Here is a 27,342-nt window from a genome sequence, read left to right as displayed (position 1 = left end):
ATTCTTTAAAGCCTGATAGAAACTTGAAGAAATTTGGCTAATTAACGTTGCTCATGGTCAAAGCTCTTAATCTTGGTTAAGATAACTTAAGAAATATTGTAATGAAATATATTAGTATATATTGGTAATTAGTATATATTGGTAATTCTTTTTAGTATAGTTAAGCATGAGGCCAGATTTAACATAGAGCCTAATTTTACATAAATGCTTGCATTGCTTTGTTTTATACTGTGTTTGCTCTTCTGCATAGAATATACTAGCACTAAAATACTTACTGGTCGTGGTGCGTAAAGTGAACCGGTTTTTTTTTTTGAGATGGAGTCTCGCTCTGTCGCCCAGGCTAGAGAGTACAGTGGTGTGATCTTGGCTCACTGCAAGTTCTGCCTCTTGGGTTCATGCCATTCTCCTGCCTCAGCCTCCCGAGTAGCTGGGATTACAGGCACCCACCATCACACCTAGCTAATTTTTTGTATTTTTAGTACAGACAGGGTTTCATCATGTTAGCCGGAGTGGTCTCGATCTCCTGATCTCGTGATCCTCCCACCTCGGCCTCCCAAAGTGCTGGGATTACAGGCATGACTCACCATGCCTGGCCACCTAAAGTGAACTTCTTAATTGCACACAATGTATAGTGGTATTGGTGGATTTAAAGATATTAATTTGTGTACCAGGAACAAAATATCTATTATGTGTTCATTTTTGGCTCTGAGTAACACTTTAGCCTTCAAGGTTAACTGAGTAGGAGAGAACTTTGGGGTTAGTTTCCAGTTTATTTGCTTTTGCTTTTAATTTTCACTTATTTTTGTTTGTTCTCCTTTGGGTTGTACTTATATACACACACATATAAAACCATTGATGCTTTTTTGTTTCTAATGGAAGGCTTTTATTTGGTTCTATGACTATGTATTTTGTTTCCTGTACATTTCTAACAAATCATCATTTGTTCTATTTATCTATTTATCTAGAATTCCTAAGCTGCCTTTGTCAAGCAAATATTGATAAAGCACACCAGCCATTTAAAATTTGGTAGATTTGCTTACCTCTAATGATCTAGAGAGCTACAGGAGCTTTAAGGTTCCTGGCAAAAAAAAAAAAAAATACTTGATTTTATAAGTTCTGAGCAGTAATTGTACCTTATTAATTTTGTTATTTGAAAAAGTAGGTGAGAAAATGTTTAAATGGTGTTTATTTTCAAGGTAATTCAGTTCAACCAATAAATTGAGTTGGTTTCAGATCTTTTCCTTTAGTTAATGAAGAAAAACTGTGATATGGGTACAAAGTTTTAGGAAAGACTGGCTTTGTCCTTAAGGAAATTATATTGATTGGAATTTCTCTCTTAGTTGTGCTTACCATTATTAAAATTAAGTGACAGTCACTTGGTTGAAGTAGTAAAACAATGTGAGACTTTCTAATGATCTTTGATCTCAGGCCATTTATCATGGGCCTTGATGTGTGTACTTGAAAACAAAATATGTACTAGTGTTCCACTGATTTGAAGATTTTATTGGTCAAAGTCACCTAATCATTTGTCAGTACTGTATCTAGAAAGCAACCATGGAAATACATGATGATGCCCTTTTAAAAGAGCTGAAGGAGACATTACGGTGTGCTCACCCTTACTTTGTTTATATTTTGTTGTATAATATTTAAATGCAAACAGTTTGTTTATTCATCCTCATATTGAATTTCCCAAACTGATTTTTTTGCCTTACCATTCTTTTAAATGATGGAGAGAAAAGTTAGTTGTCTTACTTTGATAAGTTTGGCATAGAGTTTATCACATTTCTGATGCCTTTGGTCACAGTTATGTTACTAGAGTGCTAGCAATTAGACATATGCAGTGAGTAACCTAACTACTCTAATACAGTGGTTTGAAGTGCTACAGGCAGTAGCTCTTAGATACCAAATCACAGTGTTTTAATTTGTAATATGTTAGAGAGAATGATAGAACTTTCTGTAGTATAAATATTCTATTAACTAATCCTTGTGCTGTTATCTTATAGGCCTTTGACCCCTGGGTCTGAAAAAGGCACTGACTTCTGCCAAATCTTAAGCTTTGACATCACTCAAAGCCTCATTTTCAGACCTGGGAGAAGGTGACAATCAAAATGAACTGCCTTCGTGAGCCACAGGACCAGAAATTAAAACTGTGGTATCCCCCTAGGCCCAGGGACTATTGCAGAAGAGATTGGCAAGTGAGATTGTAAGGGCTGATTTTGAGGGGTAAGATTAGTTCAGAGGTTTTCTGTAAGTTAAACATTAATATCAAAAGCACACTGATGCAAGCATCTGGGCCTTGCATTAGACTAACAGAGGTTTTCTTGGAGCATTGATCTGCTCTTTAATAGAAAATTGTAATAGGCTATAAAATACTTATGGAAATATCCTATGGTCAAAATAATTAAAATTAGATAGATTTGTTGATAAGGTTTTATTAAAGTTAGCTTTAACATTAAAAATACACCATACAAAGGTAAAATATGGCTTTCTCTTTTGAACAAAATTTTCATGTAAAAGATAAGAGAGTTTTGTTTGCCTTTTGAGTAAAACTACAGAAGAAAAAAATGGTGGGAGAAAAACAGATTTAGTTGGCCTCATGCTGTCTTTCTTGGGTCTTATTGTTTAGGAAACTGAGTCTCCTATCAAAGAGAAAACATTTTTGTATCATAATTTTGGCAAAATGAATGACTGTTTTATGGTAGCTTGTGATCTTATTTTGTGATATCAAGTGTGTTAAACCTTTGATATTTGACAGACTTTCCAACAGCAAAATTTCAAGTTCAAATTCAGTCTTTTTGACCTTAAACTAACTTTTTTTGGATATTAGGTTTCCTGAAGTCCAAGAAAGACATATTAGGTTTATTTATGTTAGAATTATACAGGAAGCATTGTCAAATTTGAAGTGGTATTTAACTTTGGGTTTTACTTATATAGATATATTCTTAATATGTGTTCCAAGATTGTATGACATTCCTGAAATTCTTATATATATTAATATATGTTGTCAGTAATAATTATAATTATTATGTTAGATTATTGTACACCACAGAAATAACCAAAGTTCCGTGTCAACTGTGTGTCTCACTATGGTTGTCCTAAGGCTTTTGTCATCCACAATTGTTTTACTTTGATTCTTCTCAAAAAGTGACTTATAATTAGCTGCAGTCTGGGCCTTGCTTCTTTGGGGAAGTTCATGAAAATGACTCTTGAATGCAGGTTTCTGATAGCTTTGGAGATGGTGCCACTGGATTAGAGAGAAAACTTGCTGGATTCTAATTAAAAGGCTAATATGTTCAAAAAGTTTGCTGACACAATATGAAGCAGAGCAAGAGTTAATTGCATGGATGGAATAAAGGGAAGACTGAAATAATTTTATGGATTTTTTTGTTTGAAATATTACCAATTCTTTTTCTTTTGTTTTTCAGTCTGGAGAATTTTGTCTTTTGCACTATTTATGGCCTTCAAACATATCTTATGTATATTGAGTAGAGTATACTTTTGTAAACCAAATTTGAGACATATTTCTCTCCCTGCCCAATTTCTCAAGAATTCGCAAACTGTAAATTTTCTTAACTTATGGCAACATGTTAGTTTGGATATGTTTAGTAAGAACCTGTTTTATAGTGGGACACAGTTGGAGGAACTGGTTATTTTCCCAGAGCTTTGACTGAAATGGCCTTGTGAGAGGTTTCAGCAAAGCCAATTTAGGAGAGCTTATGTGGTCAATGATTCTTGCTGTACTTTGTGTGGGTAATCAGACTCAGTATATGAACCTGAAGTTTATTTTGCAGGTAGATTGGTCCTGCCGTGATTTGTCTTTAGTGAAAGTAGGGGACTGGAGAGAGAAAAAAATGTGTTTTAGAAGAAAATTATAGTATTGAGTTAACCTTCGATTCTTGGGTGGCCACGTAGTCACCTGAATAGGGAGTTGTCTATGATGCCCCTCCTCAGCAGGAAGCAGTCAGAAAGATCAATGACCAGATTCCCCATGATTGAGGAACTGATAAATAGAAAGGGGGGACTGAAACTGGCCTAATATTCCCATAGACAGGTTTTTATGATAAACATAGAAATTGATCCTTCTGGTCTTAAAGCTTGAAACTTACATGTTTTATCTGAGTTCATTCCTCTGGAAAGGATCCCAAGACCTCTCAAAAAGTATCAAAGAACTGAAACTCAGCAAATCATGGCATCGAGACAATGAGACACCACGCCCCTCATTCATCCTGATTGCCTCCTTACTCCTTTTGAGTTCTTGTTTTCTCACACATAGTTACATCCTTCCCTGCTATATAAACCCCTAATTTTAGTCAGGGAGATGGATTTGGGACTGATTTCCCCTCTCCTTGGCTTCAGCACCCTGGTAAAGCTTTTTTCCTCGGCAATAATCATTGTCTCAATGATTGGCTTTCTGTGTGGTGAGCAGCGGGACCTACGTTTCTGTAACAGGATGTTACAGCACAGATTCTGGAGACTGCCAGAATTCAAACCCTTGGGTTCAAATCACCTATTTCCTATAAGACCATGGAGCTGAGCTTACCTCTCTAAGCCTCAATTTTCTAATCAATGTTATGGGTAAACAGTAATGATTGCCTGATTTATTACTATACAGGTTAATAAGAAGTGGGCTCTCAATAAGTTTTCTTTACTTTGCCAGTATTAATGTACTGTTTCTAGAATGGCCAAGTTGGGTAATGAGTTAAGACATTCTATAAGGGGTACATTACCAAGAAAATTTTTTTAGGGGAAAAAACTCTCAATTGGGCTTTTAACAGACTCTCTTTTTTTCTTTATTTCTTCTAAAAAAAAACCAACTAGATACATGTGCAGAATGGGCAGGTTTGCAACATAGGAATACGTGTGCCATGGTGGTTGGCTGCACCTATTGACCCATCCTCTAAGTTTCTTCCCCTCACCCCCCATCCCCCAACACACCCTGGAGTATGTTGTTCCCCTCTCTGTGTCCATGTGTTCTCAATGTTCAAGTTCCATTTATGAATGAGAATATGCTGTGTTTGGTTTTCTGTTCCTGTGTTAGGCTGCTGAGGATGATGGCTTCCAGCTTCATCCATATCCCTGCAAAGGACATGATCTCAGTTTATGGCTGCATAATATTCCATGGTGTATATGTATTATATTTTCTTTATTCAGTCTATCTTTACTTCTTTTGTTTACTATTCTAAATACTACTGCAATAAATGTACATGTGCATGTGTCTTTATAATAGAATGATTTATATTCCTTTGGGTATATACCCAGTAATGGGATTGCTGGATCAAATGGTATTTCTGGTTCTAGATCCTTGAGGAATTGCCATACTGTCTTCCACAATGGTTGAACTAATTTACATTCCCACCAACAATGTAAAAGCATTTCTATTTCTCCACAGCCTCATCAGCATCTATTATTTCCTGACTTTTTAATAATCACCATTCTGACTGGTGTGAAATGGTGTCTCATTGTAGCTTTGATTTGCATTTCTCTGATGATCAATGATGTTGAGATTTTTTTCATGTTTGTTAGCTGTGTAAATGTCTTCTTTTGAGAAGTATTTGTTCATATCCTTTGCCCACTTTTTGATGGGATTGTTTTAACAGACTCCTTTTTCCAATTTCTTTTCTTTTATTGCTGTGGACAGGAGAAATTGTAGAGTTTTTTTTTAATATAATATCTAAAAAAGCTTTAAGAGGGAGTAGACACGCTTACAAAGTTTTTTTTCTTTTTTCTTTTCTGCAAAGCAGGATGAAGGTATCCAAGGTAAGAAGCTTTTAACTCTAAAGGAAATAAGTAGAATTAGATAGCTCTGTTAGCTGAGGGTAGATCATCAGTGGCTTCCAAAAGTTACTGTCCATGAGAATTATCTGGAATGATGGTTACAAATGCTCCAAACCTGTGGTTTCAAAAAGTGCCACAAGTTATTCTGATGCACTTTAGTCATGGACCACACATTTATGAACAGTGCTCCATAAACAAATATGCTTATACCTTATTGTTATTTTTAACAATTGGTAAGTGTGACATTGAATTATTCCACACAATACAGCTTTGTAGTATCTACAGAATATTATTCATTGTGGATAATTAAAAAATAATTGAGCCTCTGTTTTAGTATTTAAATTTTCTTAAGGTAAGGACCATTTTGTTGTTGTTGTTTCTCCAATGCGATGGCAAAGGACAGTCAGGCAATGTCTAAGGAAGAGAGATGAAGCAGGCAGCGGGTGGGGTAGAGAAAGCTATTCCACCCAGAGCCTCTGTGAGGGAGCTGGATTTGGTCTCTTTGTTTGAGAAGTGACTACAGCTCTTAGTGCACAGAGAAGGGTAGGATGCATTCTTCCATGTCCTAGGTGGGGTTCTTTGCTACAGCCCTGAGTGGAGACCCAAGGAGGAGGAGGAGCAGTGCATCCTGGGGATGTTGGGAGTGCACTGTCACCTCAAAGCCAACTCTGGACTAAATGGACATACTGGTTCTCTAGAAGCAAAGCGCTCCACAAGCCACACAGCACAGGGCCACCTGCATGGTCCTCCAGCTAACTTAGCCCACCCTCTAGTGCAGAGTCTGTGTTTGGGAATTCATTGTTGTTTGTTTGTTAAACCAAATGTACATGAAAGGTAAAGCTTAGGAGCGAATTTACCTGGTGTGGGCCCTGCAGCCAGGGGACAAGTTCCTAGCTGCCCTTGCTGACCCCTTCAGCTCTCCTGTGTCTGGCTCCCTGCAAATGAAATGTTCTTTTTAGTAGCTGAAAATCAAGCCAGATATTGTTACCAAAACACCAAGGGTTTGTTCTAAGTCCTGATGCTCACCGCACATAAAACCAATCACCGAGATGATGAGGATTGCCAGGGAAGAAGGCTTTAATTGGGTGCTGCAGCTGAGGAAATGAGAGCTCAGTCTCAGATCCATCTCACTGACCAACTAAAATTAAGGGTTTACATGGCAGGGAAGAAATGTAACTATGTGTGGAGAAACAGGAACTAGGGAAGAGTAAAGAAACAATCATAATTAATGAGGGTCCTGGCATCCCATTGACTGGATATGATGATCTGGTGAGTTTCAGTTCTTTGATACTCTTTGAGAGGACTGGGGGTCCTTTCTTGAGGAAGGAACTCAGATAAAACAAATGTAAGTTTCAAGCCCTAAGACCACAAGTGCCAACCTCTATGTTTGTAAGAAAAAACTGTCTATGAGATTATTGGGTTGGTTTCAATATAAGCCATCCAATTAAGCATCCAATAAGGAAAACTGAAATTGAAAAGGCATGCATTTCTTGTGGATTTGTCTGTTGGCATTTTCACTGTTTTTGCTGAGGCAGGAGGTTGTGTGGCATGAGACAGTGTGTCCAGAATTGGTTCCTTCCAGTGGGTTCTTGGCCTTGCTGACTTGAAGAATGAAGCCGCGGACCGTTGTGGTGAGTGTTACAGTTCTTAAAGATGGTATGTTCCTTCAGGTGTTCAGATGTGTCCAGAGTTTCTTCCTTCTGGTGGGTTCATGGTCTCGTTGACTTCAGGAGTGAAGCCGCAGATCTTCGTCGTGAGTGTTACAGCTCATAAAGGTAGTGTGGACCCAAAGAGTGAACAGCAGCAAGATTTATTGAGAAGAGTGAAAGAACAAAACATCCACAGCCTGGAAGGGCACCCAAGAAGGTTGCTGCTGCTGGCTTGGGTAGCCAGCTTTTATTCCCTTATTTGGCCCCACCCATGTCCTGCTGATTGGTCCATTTTACAGAGCACTGATTGGTCCATTTTACAGAGTGCTGATTGGTCCATTTTTACAGAGTGCTGATGGTGCATTTATAAAGCTTTAGGTAGACACAGAGTGCTGATTGGTGCATTTTTACAGAGTGCTGATTGGTGCCTTTACAAACCTTTAGCTAGATTGGCACTGATTGGTGTGTTTACAATCCTTTAGCTAGACAGAAAAGTTCTCCAAGTCCCCACCTGACCCAGAAGCCCAGCTGGCTTCATCTCTCAACAGGAAGAAAGTCAGCTTCTTCCACACTGGGCTTTAGAAACCCAGATTTGCCCCTCCTTTAGCATTGGTAAAGGTTTCCTTGATGATCCCAAAAAATACAGTGCATTCCCATTACAGTGGGAATGTAAACAAAGCAATGGTATGCTGACAACATAAAACATCCTGGCTTAGGAGTAATTCTGTGAGGGAAGAAGCTTGTTTTTTAAATTAAAATTTTTTTAATTCCTCATTTTTTCTTTTTATCTTCTTTTTTTGAATATATATATTTAACACAATGTTATTTTCACTAGCAATCAAAATACTCATATGTGTGTTTGCATGTGCACATTCATGTATATTTTTCTATGTGCATACTTAATTTCATGGCCATATATTGCAGCGGGATAATTTAGGAATCACAGAGACCAAGGAGTTGAAGAGGATACTTATTATTTATTATTTAGGTGCACCGGCCCAGTCAGATTAACATCCAAAAAAACTGAGCTCCAAACAAAGAGTCTGGTTACCTTTTAAGCATTTTGTGGGGTGAGAGAGATCTGTGCAGGTGGAAGCATATTACAGAAGCAAGAAACAAAGACAGTTATTTAATTGAGACATGCATTACATCATTTCTTACTTTTCAAGGAAAAACATGTTTTACAACTTGAGTTTATCTGCCTAGTGGCCTTGCAGCTGCACAGCTAGAGAAACAGGGTCTTCACAATGCCTGGGAAAGGGAGAGATAAGGCTCACTAGCCACAGAAAAACAGGCAGTTAAGTTTTAAAGGACTTCATCTCTTTCTCTTCCTCAGGGGGAATTGGGTTTTCTTACATACAACTGAATTTTTGCTTACACATTCTTTAATTTCTTTTAATTCCTGTTTCAATATAACAACAAAAGCAGCTAGATAAATATAAACCTTAGCTAAATTGCCAGTGGTTTATCTAGTAAAATTTAATCATACAATATTTAGACCTGAAAGATACATTATAACTCTAAAAGTATGTGCAATAATATTAGAATTTTTTTGAAATCTTGTAATTAAACTTGGCAGACTCCAGAAACAAACCTAATCTGAGATAATTATAGTGGTCCCATACTTTCTGAGTCATAAAGATTGATTTAGAGGAAGAATGAGCATATGACCTAAGACCAAATAAAAGCAGTCCTTTCTCAGTTACCTAGATCCAAAAAGTTTCTCTCTCTCTCCCTCTCACTCTTTCTCTTATTCTAGATAACTTCCTTTTTCTCTCATCTCTCTCATTTTTTAAAATGAGTGTATAAAGATGTGAGTCTAGAGACCCAGAATGCAAAGCCAGTTAGTTTTTTGCTCCAAAACATGATTTATGTTATTTTCAATGGAGGAAAAATAAATAAATTTGGAGTCCTACTTCCAGCTTCCATGACTTGTAAATGCCACAAGGAAAAAAATCTTTTAAAATCATATTCCATAAGTCTAATCCACAAAAATATGAATGGGTAAAAGAATACTATTAAAATGGTTTCTTACAATAAAGGAGTTTAATAAGCCTTGATTTAATGAAAATGACTTTTTAAGTATTCTGCTAATTTAACTCCAGAACCAGTGATTTAACATCTTATTTTAGAAAGTTTGTTTTTTGACCCGTAGTATACTCAGCTTTGCGACTACTGAAAATTCTCAGACAGGAAGGGTATGATTTTAATGCCTTGCTAGATAGAGATTGGTAAAAGACCACAAAGCTGCATATAGACCAGTCCTTCTGAGTTTGAGAAACACAGACTTGAATCAGTTCCAGCTAAGAAACTTATTCATTGTAAATTCTTCAGTTAGGAAAAATGTGGAGACAAAAAAAAATGGTCTTTTAAAGATAAGATTCATAGCCTTGGGGAATTCTAGAATAGGAGAGTATAGTCACTGTGAAAACCAGTAAAAATAAGGCAAACTAAAACCACCTAGGATATTATTGGGCATAGAAATAGACAGGATAAAGACAAGGCTTTTAGAACTACCCAAAAAGTCAGGCAATGGAACTCACTCGTTGAGTTGGCTGTGATGTCACTTTTTCAAGATGAATTGGAGATGCATCACTTGAGAAAAGTATACCCTCAATTCAGTCTTATTGTACCTGGAACATGGAGCTTAAAGGGAAAACTGAATTTAACAGATCTTTTAATTTGCAGAATAGATCGATGGGAAGAAATCGTCTCAAGTTAGGCTATTATATTGCAATCCTAGTATTGCATATTTATGAGTTTATAAAAGTCTACAGTGTCTCAGGCTGCTTTTGGAGAGACAAAGGCTAGTCTTCTGTGCCTCATGTCCAAGTTGGTTCAGGCTATGCTGCCTCACTTCATACTTCCACCCTTCCAGGAAGTAAGTGTTAGCTTTGTGACACATCACAGATAAAGACTACAGACACCGCTCAAGTTATAGCTTTAGATGTTTGTTTATTTATCTCATTGCATCTATCTCATTACATATTCATTGCTCTGACTCCCTTAGAGAGCAGGTCCAGTAACTTGCAAAGGAGACTCTTGGGAAAAAGCACGTCATTCTTCTTCTGGAGATCCAACTGGGAAATACCTTAACAAGCGTTAGCTGGTTTCGTCCCTTCTGATTCTCAACACCTCCGGTTTAGTATAGGGAAGACATATGTATGTAGATTGTTGTTAGGCCATACATCAAAAACTACCCTGTTTAACACACAACACTTGTCAGAGATTATCTATTTTAGATTTGTTACTTGGGAGTCAGGTCTTACTTCCCACCAACAGTGCTCAAACTAAACCCTCACTTTGCACTAACAGTGCTCAGACTAAACCTCTTCAGATTCTATTTATAAAAGCAAAAATTTATTCCTTGCTTAACATTTCCTTTTACCATTTGCAGGAGTTGGGGGAATATCAAAGAGTTTACATATTCAAAGTTTATAGACGTTAATATTGTATCTTGTGTATGGGAGTCTTTATGTCCATTAAAACTACACTGGAGGAGAAAGCAGGATCTAATATATACCTAAAGATCTAAGTGTCTGGCTTTCTTCCACTGTATTGGAGAGTTTATTCAGTGCTGCACATTCCTCTAATTTTCTTGAATCTATTCATACTTCACCAGGAGTGTTTAATCTCTTACTCATCTTTACTACTCTTTAATAATATTGGGGTAATAATCACATGACAATTGCAGGAGTATAGTGCAAATCTTAAGCAACATAATTCTTGCCTACCTAATTAATGCATAGGAATGATTTAAATTCTAACTTATTTTTGTATGTGTTCTTATATTTATTTGGATGTGAGGGAAATAGAAACTACAGTCCTGCATGACCTGACAGAAGCCCACTCCAATCAGGCATGATATCTCTCTGCCCTTCACAATGACAGGAAGGGAGTGTCCTACTTGATAGTGCAGCCAAATCTGGAGGAAAACTTATAATCCTCTGTTAAAGCTATAGCTCTTAATTTAACTCCTATCTCTTCTGGATACTAGGACCATGGCATGGCATCAATGTCTTCCTCCCAATATAACCTTTTTTTTTCTATTCTTGTGGATGAGTTTCACCATTTACACAAAATAGAGTGAATTTAAAATCATGTGACCAGGATTCCACTGATTCTATCATTTATCAGACCATTTAAAATTTGGTGGCCAAATAGAGCTGTGAAGTAGACTTTTTAAAATGCAACAGAGTGACCAGTTTAGGCATGATCCTCTAAGTGAATGGCACACCATTCTCCAGGTTGTAGCAAATATCTTAAACCCAAAGTTATTAGAAGTTGGTGTGTACCCAACAGGTCTAATACATAGGTTTGGAGACAAGGGTAAAGAGACTGGTGGTCCTACTTACCATCACTCATAGTGATTTCTTTTATATATATATATATATATATATATATATATAATTATTATTATACTTTAAGTTTTAGGGTACATGAGCACCATGTGCAGGTAAGTTACATATGTATACATGTGCCATGCTGGTGTGTTGCACCCATTAACTCACCATTTAGCATTAGGTATATCTCCTAATGCTGTCCCTCCCCCTCCCCACACCCCACAACAGTCCCCAGGGTGTGATGTTCCCCTTCCTGTGTCCATGTGTTCTCATTGTTCAATTCCCATCTATGAGTGAGAACATGCGGTGTTTGGTTTTTTGTCCTTGCAATAGTTTACTGAGAATAATGATTTCCAATTTCATCCATGTCCCTACAAAGGACATGAACTCATCATTTTTTATGGCTCCATAGTATTCCATGGTGTATATGTGCCACATTTTCTTAATCCAGTCTATCATTGTTGGACATTTGGGTTGGTTCCAAGTCTTTGCTATTGTGAATAGTGCCATGATAAACATACATGTGCATGTGTCTTTATAGCAGCATGATTTATAGTCCTTTGGGTATATACCCAGTAATGGGATGGCTGGGTCAAATGGTATTTCTAGTTCTAGATCCCTGAGGAATCGCCACACTGACTTCCACAATGGTTGAACTAGTTTACAGTCCCACCAACAGTGTAAAAGTGTTCCTATTTCTCCACATCCTCTCCAGCAACTGTTGTTTCCTGACTTTTTAATGATCACCATTCTAACTGGTGTGAGATGGTGAGATGGTATCTCATTGTGGTTTTGATTTGCATTTCTCTGATGGCCAGTGATGATGAGCACTTTTTCATGTGTCTTTTGGCTGCATAAATGTCTTCTTTTGAGAAGTGTCTGTTCATATCCTTTGCCCACTTTTTGATGGGGTTGTTTGTTTTTTTCTTGTAAATTTGTTTGAGTACATTGTAGATTCTGGATATTAGCCCTTTGTCAGATAAGCAGGTTGTGAAAATTTTCTCCCATTTTGTGGGTTGCCTGTTCACTCTGATGGTAGTTTATTTTGCTGTGCAGAAGCTCTTTAGTTTAATTAGATCCCATTTGTCAATTTTGGCTTTTGTTGCCATTGCTTTTGGTGTTTTAGACATGAAGTCGTTGCCCATGCCTATGTCCTGAATGGTAATGCCTAGGTTTTCTTCTAGGGTTTTTATGGTTTTAGGTCTAATGTTTAAGTCTTTAATCCATCTTGAATTAATTTTTGTATAAGGTGTAAGGAAAGGATCCAGTTTCAGCTTTCTACATATGGCTAGCCAGTTTTCCCAGCACCATCTATTAAATAGGGAATCCTTTCCCCATTTCTTGTTTTTCTCAGGTTTGTCAAAGATCAGATAGTTGTAGATATGTGGCGTTATTTCTGAGGGCTCTGTTCTGTTCCATTGATCGATATCTCTGTTTTGGTACCAGTACCATGCTGTTGTGGTTACTCTAGCCTTGTAGCATAGTTTGAAGTCAGGTAGCGTGACGCCTCCAGCTTTGTTCTTTTGGCTTAGGATTGACTTGGCGATGCGGGCTCTTTTTTGGTTCCATATGAACTTTGAAGTAGTTTTTTCTGATTCTGTGAAGAAAGTCATTGGTAGCTTGATGAGGATGGCATTGAATCTATAAATTACCTTGGGCAGTATGGCCATTTTCACGATATTGATTCTTCCTACCCATGAGCATGGAATGTTCTCCCATTTGTTTGTATCCTCTTTTATTTCATTGAGCAGTGGTTTGTAGTTCTCCTTGAAGAGGTCCTTCACGTCCCTTGTAAGTTGGATTACTAAGTATTTTATTCTCTTTGAAGCAATTGTGAATGGGAGTTCACTCATGATTTGGCTCTCTGTTTGTCTGTTATTGGTGTATAAGAATGCTTGTGATTTTTGTACATTGATTTTGTATCCTGAGACTTTGCAGAAGTTGCTTATCAGCTTAAGAAGATTTTGGGCTGAGACGATGGGGTTTTCTAGATATACAATCATGTCATCTGCAAACAGGGACAATTTGACTTCCTCTTTTCCTAATTGAATACCGTTTATTTCCTTCTCCTGCCTAATTGCCCTGGCCAGAACTTCCAACACTATGTTGAATAGGAGTGGTGAGAGAGGGCATCCCTGTCTTGTGCCAGTTTTCAAAGGGAATACTTCCAGTTTTTGTCCATTCAGTATGATATTGGCTGTGGGTTTGTCATAGATAGCTCTTATTACTTTGAGATACGTCCCATCAATACCTAATTTATTGAGAGTTTTTAGCATGAAGGGTTGTTGAATTTTGTCAAAGGCCTTTTCTGCATCTATTGAGATAATCATGTGGTTTTTGTCTTTGGTTCTGTTTATATGCTGGATTACATTTGTTGATTTGCGTATATTGAACCAGCTTTGCATCCCAGGGATGAAGCCCACTTGATCATGGTGGATAAGCTTTCTGATGTGCTGCTGGATTCAGTTTGCCAGTACTTTATTGAGGATTTTTGCATCAATGTTCATCAAGGATATTGGTCTAAAGTTCTCTTTTTTGGTTGTGTCTCTGCCCGGCTTTGGTATCAGGATGATGCTGGCCTCATAAAATGAGTTAGGGAGGATTCCCTCTTTTTCTATTGATTGGAATAGTTTCAGAAGGAATGGTACCAGTTCCTCCTTGTACCTCTGGTAGAATTTGGCTGTGAATCCATGTGGTCATGGACTCTTTTTGGTTGGTAAGCTATTGATTATTGCCACAATTTCGGATCCTGTTATTGGTCTATTCAGAGATTCAACTTCTTCATGGTTTATTCTTGGGAGAGTGTATGTGTTGAGGAATTTATCCATTTCTTCTAGATTTTCTAGTTTATTTGCGTAGAGGTGTTTGTAGTATTCTCTGATGATAGTTTGTATTTCAGTGGGATCGGTGGTGATATCCCCTTTATCATTTTTTATTGCATCTATTTGATTCCTCTCTCTTTTTTTGTTTATTAGTCTTGCTAATGGTCTATCAATTTTGTTGATCCTTTCAAAAAACCAGCTCCTGGATTCATTAATTTTTTGAAGGGTTTTTTTCATCTCTATTTCCTTCAGTTCTGCCCTGATTTTAGTTATTTCTTGCCTTCTGCTAGCTTTTGAATGTGTTTGCTCTTGCTTTTCTAGTTCTTTTAATTGTGATGTTAGGGTGTCAATTTTGGATCTTTCCTGCTTTCTCTTGTGGGCATTTAGTGCTACAAATTTCCCTCTACACACTGCTTTGAATGTGTCCCAGAAATTCTGATGTGTTGTGTCTTTGTTCTCGTTGGTTTCAAAGAACATCTTTATTTCTGCCTTCATTTCATTATGTACCCAGTAGTCATTCAGGAGCAGGTTGTTCAGTTTCCATGTAGTTGAGCAGTTTTGAGTGAGATTCTTAATCCTGAGTTCTAGCTTGATTGCACTGTGATCCGAGAGATAGTTTGTTATAATTTCTGTTCTTTTACATTTACTGAAGAGAGCTTTACTTCTAAGTATGTGGTCAATTTTGGAATAGGTGTGGTGTGGTGCTGAAAAAAATGTATATTCTGTTGATTTGGGGTGGAGAGTTCTGTAGATGCCTATGAGGTCCACTTGGTGCAGAGCTGAGTTCAATTCCTGGGTATCCTTGTTGACATTCAGTCTTGTTGATCTGTCTAATGTTGACAGTGGGGTGTTAAAGTCTCCCATTATTAATGTGTGGGAGTCTAAGTCTCTTTGTAGATCACTCAGGACTTGCTGTATGAATCTGGGTGCTCCTGTATTGGGTGCATATATATTTAGGATAGTTAGCTCTTCTTGTTGAATTGATCCCTTTACCATTATGTAATGGCCTTCTTTGTCTCTTTTGATCTTTGTTGGTTTAAAGTCTGCTTTATCAGAGACTAGGATTGCAACCCCTGCCTTTTTTTGCTTTCCATTTGCTTGGTAGATCTTCCTCCATCCTTTTGTTTTGAGCCTATATGTGTCTCTGCACGTGAGATGGGTTTCCTGAATACAGCACAGTGATGGGTCTTGACTCTTTATCCAACTTGCCAGTCTGTGTCTTTTAATTGGAGCATTTAGTCCATTTACATTTAAAGTTAATATTGTTATGTGTGAATTTGATCCTGTCATTATGATGTTAGCTGGTTATTTTGCTCGTTAGTTGATGCAGTTTCTTCCTAGTCTCGATGGTCTTTACATTTTAGCATGATCTTGCAGTGGCTGGTACCAGTTGTGCCTTTCCATGTTTAGTGCTTCCTTCAGGAGCTCTTTTAGGGCAGGCCTGGTGGTGACAAAATCTCTCAGCATTTGCTTGTCTGTAAAGGATTTTATTTCTCCTTCACTTATGAAACTTAGTTTTTCTGGATATGAAATTCTAGGTTGAAAATTCTTTTCTTTAAGAATGTTGAATATTGGCCCCCACCCTCTTCTGACTTGTAGAGTTTCTGCCAAGAGATCCACTGTTAGTCTGATGGGCCTCCCTTTGAGGGTTACCCGACCTTTCTCTCTGGCTGCCCTTAACATTTTTTCCTTCATTTCAACTTTGGTGAATCTGACAATTATGTGTCTTGGAGTTGCTCTTCTGGAGGAGTATCTTTGTGGTGTTCTCTGTATTTCCTGAATCTGAATGTTGGCCTGCCTTGCTAGATTGGGGAAGTTCTCCTGGATAATATCCTGCAGAGTGTTTTCCAACTTGGTTCCATTCTCCCCATCATTTTCAGGTACACCAATCAGATGTAGATTTGGTCTTTTCACATAGTCCCATATTTCTTGGAGGCTTTGTTCATTTCTTTTATTCTTTTTTCTGTAAACTTCCCTTCTCACTTCATTTCATTCATTTCATTTTCCATCACTGATACCCTTTCTTCCAGTTGATTGCATCGACTCCTGAGGCTTCTGCATTCTTCAGGTAGTTCTCGAGCCTTGGCTTTAAGCTCCATCAGCTCCTTTAAGCACTTCTCTGTATTGATTATTCTAGTTATACATTCGTCTAAAGTTTTTTCAAAGTTTTCAACTTGTTTGCCTTTGGTTTGAATTTCCTTCTGTAGCTTGGAGTGGTTTGATCATCTGAAGCCTTCTTCTCTCAGCCCGTCAAAGTCATCCTCCGTCCAGCTTTGTTCCGTTGCTGGTGAGGAACTGCGTTCCTTTGGAGGAGGAGAGGCACTCTGCTTTTTAGAGTTTCCAGTTTTTCTGCTCTGTTTTTTCCCCATCTTTGTGGTTTTAACTACTTTTGGTCCTTGATGATGGTGTTGTACAGATGGGTTTTTGGTGTGAATGTCCTTTGTGTTTGTTAGTTTTCCTTCTAACAGACAGAACCTCAGCTGCAGGTCTGTAGGTGTTTGCTGGAGGTCCACTCCAGACCCTGTTTGCCTGGGTATCAGCAGCAGTGTCTGCAGAACTGCAGGTTTTCATGATCTGCGAATGCTGCTGTCTGATTGTTCCTCTGGAAGTTTTGTCTCAGAGGAGTACCCAGCCATGTGAGGTGTCAGTCTGCCCCTACTGTGGGGTGCCTCCCAGTTAGGCTGCTTGGGGGTCAGGGGTCAGGGACCCACTTGAGGAGGCAGTCTGCCCTTTCTTAGATCTCCAGCTGCGTGCTGGGAGAACCACTGCTCTCCTCAAAGCTGTCAGACAGGGCATTTAAGTCTGCAGAGGTTACTGCTGTCTTTTTGTTTGTCTGTGCCCTGCCCCCAGAGGTGGAGCCTACAGAGGCAGGCAGCCCTCCTTGAGCTATGGTGGGCTCTACCCAGTTCGAGTTTCCCAGCTGCTTTGTTTACCTAAGCGAGCCTGGGCAATGGCGGGCACCCCTCCCCCAGCCTTGCTGCTGCCTTGCAGTTTGATCTCAGACTGCTGTTCTAGCAATCAGTGAAACTCCGTGGGCATAGGACCCTCTGAGCCAAGTGCGGGATATAATCTCCTGGTGCGCCCTTTCCTAAGCCCGTCGGAAAAGCGCAGTATTGGGGTGAGAGTGGCCCGATTTTCCAGGTGCCATCTGTCACCCCTTTCCTTGACCAGGAAAGGGAATTCCCTGACCCCTTGTGCTTCCCTAGTGAGGCAATGCCTCGCCCTGCTTTGGCTGGTGCATGGTGTGCTGCACCCACTGTCCTGTGCCCACTGTATGGCACTCCCTAGTGAGATGAACCCGGTACCTCAGAAGGAAATGCAGATATCACCCATCTTCTGTGTCGCTCACGCTGGGAGCTGTAGACTGGAGCTGTTCCTATTCAGCCATCTTGGCTCCTCCACCTACATTTCTTATATATAGTATTATTTAGCAAGGTGGATAACTGATAGGATCTAAAGAAAATATCAATTTTTTCTTTATCCGTTCATTTATTCAATCATTCAACAAATATTTACTGAATACTTTTGTTTGCCCCTGGATCACTCTGCAAGTTTCTGTCAAATCTAAAAAACTCTGATATTGGAAAGCAAAGAGGTCTTCAAATTACATTTGACTCTTCAGAATTTTAATAATTAACATTACTCTATAATTCTATTAGTTATAGAATTGTAGAAGTTAACATTACTATTTAGAATTTTCAGGTAAAGGAATATTTGTGGTGTGTGCCTGTTGGGGCTGATATTTATAAAAGTTTTTCTTAATGAAGTTGGGTATCATCTGTCCTTTTACTGTAATTTTTTCCAACAGTATCCTATCCTTTTTTGGTATCTCTTTTTAAAGTCCCACCTCTTATTTCTTACAAAGATACAATAAGACCAGAAAAGTACTTCTAACCCTTTTTCTTCATTAGTGAATCATTCAATAAATGTTTGCCAAATACTTAATCCATGAAGTCTATACAACTACTGAGGAAACCAAACATAAGTTGATTCCCCACACCACATTGGATAGATACCCTCTTTTGTTTTCCAAAATTACTTTCTTGTCTGTTGTCTCTGAACAGAAATTGATTTTGCTTGCCTTAGACGAATGGCACAACATTGATTTGCAATGAGGTATGACATTATTGGATTAAAGGAGATTTACAGAAAAATGGGCTACAAAGATGCAAAAATCTGCAAATGAAAATCCTCAGCCCCTTGACTGGCTGATCTGCTGTTTTTTGACTTTTTAATAAAAACTGTTCTAACTAGTGTGATATGGTATCACATTTTGGCTTTGTTGAAGAGCAGGTGGTTGCAGGTATGCAACATTGTTTCTCAGTTCTCTATCCTGTTCCATTGGTCTACGTGTCTGTTTTTGTATCTTTACCATGTTGTTTTGGTTACTGAGCCTTGTAGTATAGTTTGATTTTGGGTGGTGTGATACCTCTGCTTTGTTCTTTTTGTTTAGGATTGCTTTGGTGATTTGGGCTCTTTTCTGGTTGCATATAAATTTTAGAATAATTTTTCTGCTCCTGTGAAAAATGACATTAGTTTGATGGAAATAGCATTGAATGTGTAAATTACTTTGGGCAATGTGGCTATTTAACAATATTGAGTCTTCCTACCCATAAGCATGAAATGTTTTTTCATGTGTTGGTGTAGTCTCAGATTTCTTTCATCAGTGTTTTGTAATTCTCATTGTAGAGATCTTTCACCTCCCTGGTTAGCTGTATTCATAGTTAATTTATTCTTTTTGCAGCTATTATGAATGAGACTGCATTCCTGATTTGGCTATCAGCTTAGATGTTATAGGTATATAGAAATTGTACTGATTTTTGCATGTCAATTATGTGTCCTAAAGCTTTATTGAAGTTGTTTATCAGTTCTAGGAACATTTGGGCCAGAGACTATGAGGTTTTCTAGGTATAAAATCAAATCATTTGCAGAGAGAGATAGCTTGACTTCCTCTCTTCCTGTTTGGATATGTGTCCCCCCACCCCCACCCCCAACCTTGCCTGATTACTCTGGCTAGTACTTCCAGTACTACGTTGAATAGAAGCAGTGAGAGTAGGCATCTTTGTCTTGTTCTGGTTCTCAAGGAAAATACTTCCAGCTTTTGCCCATTCAGTATGATCTTGGGAACGGATTTGTCATAGACAGCTCTAGTTATTTTTAGGTATGTACTTTCGATCCTTAGTTTGTTGAAGATTTTTAACATGAAGGCATGTTGAAAGACTTTTCTGTGTCTATTAAGATGATCATGTGGTTTTTAGACTTTTTATGTGATAAAACACTTTTGCTGATTTGTATATGTTAAACCAACCTTATATTCAAGGAATAAAGACTACTTAATCATTGTGGGTTAGCATTATGATGTGCTGCTGGATTTGGTTTGAGGAATTTTGTATCTGTGTTTATTAGGGATATTGACCTGAAGTTTTATTTTTTCATTTGCCTCTGCCAGGTTTTGGTATCAGAATAATGCTGACCTCATAGAATGAGTTAGGGAGGAGTCCCTTCTCCTCAACTTTTTGGAAGAGTGTCAGTAGGATTAGCATCAGCTCTTTTTTATACAGCTGGTAGAATTCAGGTATGAATCATTTCAGTCCAGGGGTTTTTCTGTTTGGTAGGTTTTTTACTACTAATTCAATTTTGGAACTCATTATTGGTCTGTTCAGGGTTTCAGTTTTTTCCCTGTTTACTCTTGGGTGGTTGTATATTTCCAGGAATTTATCTATTTCTTCTAGGTTTTCTAGTTTGTGTGCATAAAAGTGTTCATAGCAGTCTCCAGGTTTGTTTTTTTTCTTTTGCATACATGTTGGTTCTATGGTAATGTCATCTTTGTCGTTTCTGATTGTGTGTATTTGGATCTTCTGTCATTTTTTCTTTATTAGTCTAGTTATCACTCAATTTATCTTATTTATTCTTTAAAGAACCAACTTTTGGTTTCATTGATCTTTTGTATGGCTTTTCTCATCTCCATTTTGTTCAGTCAGGTCTGATTTTGATTACTTTTTTTCTTCCATCAGCTCTGTGATTTGTTTTTCTAGTTCTTCTAGATGGGTCTCTTAAAGACATCATACACTCGGATGTTGCCTCTTCACCCAACTTGCCACTCTGTGCCTTTAAATGGGGTGTTTATCCCATTTACTTTCAATATTAACATTGTTATGTGTGGATTTTGTCCTGTCATTATGTTGTTTAATTTGTAGGTTGTTAATTTGAGAGCTTTCTAACGTTTTGATGTGGGCCTTCAGTGCTATGAACTTTCCTCTTAACATTACTTTAGCTGGTTTGCAAAGATTCTGATATGTTGTATCTTTGTTTTTATTGGTTTCAAATAATATCTCGATTTCTTCTTTAGTTTCATTGTTTACCCAAAAACCCTTCAGGAGAAGATTGTTAAATTTCTATCTACTTGAATAGTTTTGGTAGATCTTCTTTGTATTGGTTTTTATTTTTATTGCACTGTGGTTCCATAGTGTGGTAGGTATGATATTGTTTTTCTTTTCTTTGTTGAGAACTGCTTTATGGTTGAGTGTGTGGTCCACTTTAAATGTGTGCCTTGTGTGAATGAGAAGAATGTATGTTCTCTTATTGTTGGTTGGAGTGTTCTGTAGAGATCTGTTAGCCCTTATTGGTCAAGTGTCGAGTTTGTCTCAAATATCATCATTAGTTTTCTACCTCAATGATGTAATACTGTTCATTGGATGTTGAAGTCTCTCACTATAATTGTGTGGTTATCTCAATCTCTTTGTAGGTCTCTTAGAACTTATTTTATGACTCTGAGTGCCCTAGTGTTGGGTGAATATATATTTAGGATAGTTAAGTTTTCTTGTTGAATAGGACACTTTATCATTAGGTAATGCCTTTCTTGTCCTTTTTGATCATTGTTGGTTTAAAATCTGTTTTGTCAGAAATAAAAGTAGCAAACCCTACTGATATGGTTTGGAAATGTGTCATCATCCAAATCTCATGTCAAATTGCCATCCCCAGTGTTGAAAGTGGGGTCTGGTGGGAGGTGACTGGATCCGGGGGGTGGAGTTCTCAAGCATGGTTTAGCACTATACTCCCTTGGTACTGTATAGTGAATGAGTTCTCATGAGATATGTTTCTTTAAAAGTGTGTGGCACCTCCTCCTTCTCCCTCTCTTCCTCCTGCTCTGGCCTTGTAAGATGTGCCAGCTTCCTCTTCACTTTCTGCCATAATTGTATGTTTCCTGAGGTCTCCCCTGAAGCGAAACAGATGCTGCCAGAATTATACTTCCCATACAGACTGCAGAACTGTGAGCCAATTACACCTCTTTTCTTTGTAAATTACCCAGTCTCAGGTATTTCTTCATAGCAATGTGAGCGCAGACTAATACACCTGCTATTTTTTTTGTTTTCCATTTGCTTCATACATTTTTCTCCATTCCTTTACTTTGAGCCTATGGGTGTCATTGCATGTGAGATGGTTCTCTTGAAGACAATACACAGTTGGATCTTGCTTTTTTTTTTTTTTGAGATGGAGTCTTGCTCTGTCGCCCAGGCTGAAGTGCAGTGGCGCGATCTCGGCTCACTGCAAGCTCCGCCTCCCAGATTCACGCCATTCTCCTGCCTCAGCCTCCCGAGTAGCTGGGACTACGGGCACCCACCACCGTGCCCAGCTAATTTTTTGTATTTTTAGTAGAGACGGGGTTTCACCGTGTTAGCCAGGACGGTCTCAATCCCCTGACCTCGTGATCTGCCTGACTCATTCTCCCAAAGTACTGGGATTACAGGTGTGAGCCACCACGCCCAGCCTGGATCTTGCCTCTTTATCCAACTTGCCACTCTGTGTCTTTAAGTGAGATGTTTAGCCCATTTACTTTCAAGATTAATATTGATATCTGTGGATTTTATCCTGTCATCATGTTGTTAGTTTGCTGTTATGTAGAATTTACTGTGTAATTGTTTTATAGTGTTAATGGTCTATTTACTTAAGAGTGTTTTTGCGGTTGCTGGCACTGGTTTTTCATTTCTATGCTTGGCACTTCCTTAAAGAGCTCCTGTAAGGCAGGTCTGGTGGTAACAAATCCCTTAACATTTGCTTATCTGAAAAGGATGTTAGTTCTCCTTTGCTTATGAAGCTTATTTTGACAATATTAAATTATTGGATGGAATTTCTTTCCTTTAAGGATGCTGAATATAGGTCTCCAATCTCTTCTAGCTTGTAGGATTTCTGCTGAAAGGTCCACTGTTGGCCTTATCAGGTTTTTTTTTTTTTTTTTTTTTACCTGCCTCTTCTCTTTAGCTGCCTTTAATTTTTTTTCTTTCACATTGACCTATGAGACTCTTATGACTATGTGTCTTGGGGATGTTAATCATGTATAGTATTTCACAGGGGTTCCCTGAATTTCCTGAATTTGAATGTTGACCTCTGAATGGTGAGGTTGGGAAAATATTAATAAACAATGTCCTCAAATATGTTTTCCAAGTTCCTTGCTTTCTCACCCTCTATTTTGGGGATGCCAATGAGTCATAGGTTTAGTCTCCTTACATAATCACATATTTCTCAGAGGTTCTGTTCATTTTTCAAATTATTTTTTCTTTATTTTAGTCTGACTGAGTTGACGTGAAGAACTGGTTTTTGAGCTCTAAGATTCTTTCATCAGCTGGGTGTATTCTGCTGTTAATGCTTCCAATTATATTATGAATATTTTTATATACTTTAAGTTCTAAGGTACATGTGCTCAACATGGAGGTTTGATACATAGGTATATATGTGCCATGTTGGTTTGCTGCACCCATCAACTCGTCATTTACATTAGGTATTTCTCCTAATGCTATCCCTCCCCCAGCTCCCCACCCCCCAACAAGGCCTGGTGTGTGATGTTCCCCACCCTATGTCCAAATGTTCTCATTATTCGATTCCCATCTATGAGTGAGAACATGCGGTGTTTGGTTTTCTGTCCTTGTGATAGTTTTCTGAGAATGATGGTTTCCAGCTTCATCCATGTCCCTGCAAAGGACATGAACTCATCCTTTCATATGGCTGCATAGTATTCCATGGTGTATATGTGACACATTTTCTTAATCCAGTCTATCATTGATGGACATTTGGGTTGGTTCCAAGACCTTGCTATTGTGAATAGTGCCTCAATAAACATATGTGTGCATATGTCTTTATAGTAGCATAATTTATAATCCTTTGGGTATGTACCCAGTAATGACATTGCTGGGTCAAATGGTATTTCTAGTTCTAGATCTTTGAGGAATCACCATACTGTCGTCCACAATGTTTGAAATAATTTACACTCCCACCAACAGTGTGAAAGCACTCCTATTTCTCCACAACCTCTCCAGCATCTGTTGTTTCCTGACTTTTTAATGATTGCCATTCTAACTGGTGTGAGATGGTGTCTCATTGTGGTTTTGATTTGCATTTCTCTAATGACCAGATGAGCTTTTTCTCATGTGTCCATAGGCTGCATAAATGTCTTCTTTTGAGAAGTGTCTCTTCACATCCTTTGCCCACTTTTTGATGGGGTTTGTTTGTTTTTTTCTTGTAAATTTGTTTGAGTTCTTCGTAGATTCAGGACACCAGCCCTTTGTCAGATGGGTAGATTGCAAAAATTTTCTCCCATTCTGCAGGTTGCCTGTTCACTTTGATGGTAGTTTCTTTTGCCATGCAGAGGCTCTTTAGTTTAATTAGATCCCATTTGCCTATTTTCACTTTTATTGCCATTGCTTTTGGTGTTTTAGTCATGAAGCCCTTGCCCATGCCTATGTTCTGAATGGTATTGCCTAAGTTTTCCTCTAGGATTTTTATGGTTTTAGGTGTAACATTTAAGAAGAGAGTGGGGGCCAGGCATGGTGGTTCACGCCTATAATCCCAGCACTTTGGGAGGCCAGGGCAGGTAGATCACAAGGTCAGGAGATTGAGACCATCCTGGCTAACAAGGTGAAACCCTGTCTCTACTAAAATATAAAAAATTAGCCTGGCATGGTGGCAGGCGCCTTTAGTCCAAGCTACTCAGGAGGCTGAGGCAGGAGAACGGCATGAACCTGGGAGGCAGAGCTTGCAGTGAGCCGAGATCATGCCACTGCACTACAGCCTGGGCGACAGTGTGAGATTCTGTCTCAAAAAAAAAAAAAGAGAGAGAGAGAGTGGGTGCCAATATTCAACATTCTCAAAGAAAAGAATTTTCAACCCAGAATTTCATATCCAGCCAAACTAAGCTTCATAAGTGAAGGAGAAATGAAATCCTTTACAGACAAGCAAATGCTGAGAGATTTTCTCACTACCAGGCCTGCCTTACAGGAGCTCCTGAAGGAAGCACTAAACATGGAAAGGAACAACCGGTACCAGCCACTGCAAAAACATGCCAAATGGTAAAGACCATAGATGCTATGCAGAAACTGCGTCAATTAATGCGCAAAGTAACCAGCTAACATCATAATGACAGGATCAAATTCACACATAACAATATTAACCTTAAATGTAAATGGGCTAAATGCCCCAATTAAAACACACAGACTGGCAAATTGGATAAAGAGTCAAGACCTATCAGTGTGCTGTAATCAGGAAAACCATCTCATGTGCAGAGACACACATAGGCTCAAAACAAAGGGATGGAGGAAGATCTACCAAGCAAATGGAAAACAAAAAAAGGCAGGGGTTGCAATCCTAGTCTCTGATAAAACAGACTTTAAACCAACAAAGATCAAAAGAGACAAAGAAGGCCATTACATAATGGTAAAGGGATCAATTCAACAAGAAGAGCTCACTATCCTAAATATATATGCACCCAATACAGGAGCACCCAGATTCCTAAAGCAAGTCCTTAGAGATCTACAAAGAGACTTAGACTCCCACACAATAATAATGCAAGACTTTAACACCCCACTGTGAGTATTAAACAGATCAATGAGACAGAAGTTTAACAAGGACATCCAGGACTTGAACTCAGCTCTGCACCAAGCGGACCTAATAGACATGTACAGAACTCTCCACTCCAAATCAACAGAATATACATTCTCAGCACCACATCACACTTGTTCTAAAACTGACCACATAATTGGAAGTAAAGCACTCCTCAGCAAATATAAAAGAACAGAAATCACAACAAACTATCTCTCAGACCACAGTGCAATCAAATTAGAACTCAAGATTAAGAAACTCACTCAAAACTGCACAACTACATGGAACCTGAACAACCTGCCCCTGAATGACTATGGGGTAAATAACAAAATGAGGGTAGAAATAAAGACGTTCTTTGAAACCAAGGAGAGCAAAGACACAACAGATCAGAATCTCTGGCACACATTCAAAGCAGTGGGTAGAGGGAAACTTATAGCACTAAATGCCCACAAGAGAAAGCAAGAAAGATCTAAAATCGACACCCTAACATCACAATTAAGAGAACTAGAGAATCAAGAGCATACAAATTCAAAAGCTAGCAGAAGGCAAGAAATAACTAAGAGCAGAAATGAAGGAAATAGAGACACAAAAAACCCTTCAAAAAATCAATGAATCCAGGAGCTGGTTTTTTGAAAAGATCAACAAAATTGATAGACTGCTAGCAAGACTAATAAAGAAGAAAAGAGAGAAGAATCAAATGATGCAATAAAAAATAATAAAAGGGATATCACCACCGATCCCACTGAAATACAAATTACCATCAGAGAATACTGTAAACACCTCTACACAAATAAACTAGAAAATCTAGAAGAAATGGATAAATTCCTCGACACATACACCCTCCCAAGGCTAAACCAAGAAGAAGTTGAATCTCTGAATAGACCAATAACAGGCTCTGAAATTGAGGCAATAATGAATAGCCTACCAACCAAAAAGTCCAGGACCAGACAGATGCACAGCCAAATTCTACAGAGCTACAAAGAGGAGCTGGCACCATTCCTTCTGAAACTATTCCAATCAATAGAAAAAGAGGGAATCCTCCCTAACTCATTTTATGAAGCCAGCATCATCCTGATACCAAAGCCTGACAGAGACACAACAAAAAAAGAAAGTTTTAGACCAATATCCCTGATGAACATCGATGCAAAAATCCTCAATAAAATACTGGCAAACTGAATCCAGCAGTACATCCAAAAGCTTATCCACCACAATCAAGTCACCTTCATCCCTCGGATGCAAGGCTGGTTCAACACACACAAACCAATAAACGTAATCCATCACATAAACAAAACCAATGACAAAAACCACATGATTATCTCAATAGATGCAGAAAAGGCCTTCGACAAAATTCAACAGCACTTCATGCTAAAAACTCTCAGTAAACTAGGTATTGATGGAACGTGACTCAAAAAAATAAGAGCTATTTATGACAATCCCACAGCCAATATCATACTGAATGGGCAAAAACTGGAAGCATTTCCTTTGAAAACCAGCACAAGACAAGGATGCCCACACTCACCACTCTTATTCAACATAGTGTTGGAAGTTCTGGCAGGGGCAATCAGGGAAGAGAAAGAAATAAAGAGTATTCAATTAGGAAAAGAGGAAGTAAAATTGTCCCTATTTGCAGATGACATGATTGTATATTTAGAAAACCCCATTGTCTCAGCCCAAAGCCTCCTTAAGCTGATAAGCAACTTCAGCCAAATCTCAGGATATAAAATCAATGTGCAAAAGTCACAAGCATTCCTATACACCAAGAACAGACAAACAGAAAGCCAAATCATGAGTGAACTCCCATTCACAACTGCTGCAAAGAATAAAATACCTAGGAATCCAACTTACAAGGGATGTGAAGGACATCTTCAAGGAAAACTACAAACC

The sequence above is a fragment of the Pongo abelii genome, chromosome 1 (assembly GCF_028885655.2).
Source record: "Pongo abelii isolate AG06213 chromosome 1, NHGRI_mPonAbe1-v2.0_pri, whole genome shotgun sequence".
NCBI classification, from domain to species: domain Eukaryota; kingdom Metazoa; phylum Chordata; class Mammalia; order Primates; family Hominidae; genus Pongo; species Pongo abelii.
This window is presented reverse-complemented; position numbering follows the sequence as displayed.